Source organism: Myotis lucifugus, unplaced genomic scaffold (assembly GCF_000147115.1).
Source record: "Myotis lucifugus unplaced genomic scaffold, Myoluc2.0 scaffold_459, whole genome shotgun sequence".
Taxonomy (NCBI): Eukaryota; Metazoa; Chordata; class Mammalia; order Chiroptera; family Vespertilionidae; genus Myotis; species Myotis lucifugus.
In genome coordinates, this window is record NW_005871507.1 from 455,760 (window position 1) to 457,387 (window position 1,628).

Below are 1,628 nucleotides of genomic sequence, written 5' to 3' on the forward strand. Positions count from 1 at the left end.
CGCCGATCTCTTCCAACTTTCCTCTTCGGCTAAGTCCGGGCGGAGGGGAATCCGAAGCTCCGCGGGCCCTGGTGGCAGGCTGGGCCCCCCCGAAGTACAAAGAAACCTCGGCGGAGGAGGGCGCGGGGGGAAAGGCTGGGTTCTCTCCCCGCCACTGTAAATCCCGGAGTTAGCGGATTTCTCTCGGTTCGCCGCCCCGCCCCCCCTAGCTTCTCCCACCAGGCAGGGGACCCGAGAACGAGCTGAAGTTTCGGAATGGAGGCCCCTGGGAGAAGTGCCACGAGTGCCCTCGTCCGGGGCGAAGGGAGTCCGGGAGACTGTCCCTCTCCGCCAGCAGCAGCAGGTGGGCAAGAGACGGGCCTTGGCAATCTGCACGAATTAGAAGCCGCTCTTACTTCCACCAACTCCCTGCCAGATTTCCAGGGAGAAAGAAGGCACTGGGGGACCTGGGGACGGAGGGGGGTGGCCTTTCTCTAGAGGGGAGACAGCGAGCAAGAGCTGCCAGACTGAGAAGCAGCCCCACCGGAGCAGGTCTCCGGACCCCACTCCTCCTCCCCATCTGTTCCAGCCTCGCTGCTTCGTTCTGGGCGCTTTCCACCCGCAGCTCGCCCTGCCGAGGCCGGCGGTGCGGTGGTGGAGGATGAGGGTCCCCTTCCCCTTCGAACGCGCCCGCACCCCCGCCCAGGCTCCACTGTAAACACTCCACAGAGCAGTGCTCAACCCCACGACTGTTTGTTCAGCGAGGCGCTGGCAAGGCAAACACACACAACTGAGTCACAGGCAGAGCCCTTGCCCACCGCGGCCACGCAGTCAGAGTGCAGAACACACTCTGCGGGTCTCTCCACCCCGCGCCGCCACGAGCCGCAGGCGCACTGGACCTCAGGGACAGACAGGGGCGCTGGTGAACCGGGACCGGGGCCGGCACACGGGTGGGCACTCCGCTGGCGCTCACTATAGCGGGGAATTTGTGCGCTTTTATTAATGGGGTCACACGCCAGCCGCAGCACGACTAGACACAAAGTGTCCCGCGATGACTTTGACGGGCGAGATACACTTATATCCTGAGCTCCGCCGGCCCCTGGCACCCGAGCTCGGGTGCGCGACAACGCGCACGCGCGCCGACTCCTCCCCCTCCGTCGGCTTCCCAGGCTTCGCCCCTCCAGAGGCTATTCTGGGGGACCCTTGCGATCCCCGCGGCCCCGTCTCTCCCTGCCGTCACCTAATTGGACGCCGGCCTGCACCGACTCCGTCCCCCCCAGGTCCTGGGCCCCGCCTCCCCTGCGAGTCAGGGGCGCCGAAGGGGCGGGGGCGTCGGCGCGCTATTTGTCATTGGAGACGGGAAGCCAAGTTGGAGTTGTGGGCGGCCCCCGCCCCCGCGGAAGTTGGCGGCGAAGCCATCCCGAGACCGAATCAAAGGCCGCGCGGCCGGACCCCCCGGGCAAAAAAGGAGCCGGAACCCGGCCAGGGGGGCCCGCCAGGGAGCCACAACACGGGGTCTCCCTGGTCGCGGGGGGCCCCGGGGTGTCCCCCGGGAAGCCCTTCAAGGGTCCCCGGCCTTGGTCCCTTTCGCTCCCGCTTTTCGGGGCCCGCGCGGCCGTCTCAGGGCGCGCCCCCGCGGGATCCCGCCG

At 67.9% G+C, this 1,628-nt stretch overlaps 1 long non-coding RNA gene across 12 annotated transcripts in view; it reads left to right on the plus strand.

The window, feature by feature from the left end:
- Positions 1-137: 137 nt before the first annotated feature.
- LOC102419041 overlaps positions 138-1,628 on the plus strand; it is a 30,335-nt gene continuing 28,844 nt past the window's right edge. For all 12 annotated transcript variants that reach the window (XR_001345452.2, XR_001345457.2, XR_001345462.2 and 9 more), the window contains exon 1: positions 138-343. This is a non-coding gene — a long non-coding RNA (uncharacterized LOC102419041). The remainder of the gene's footprint in view (positions 344-1,628) is intronic.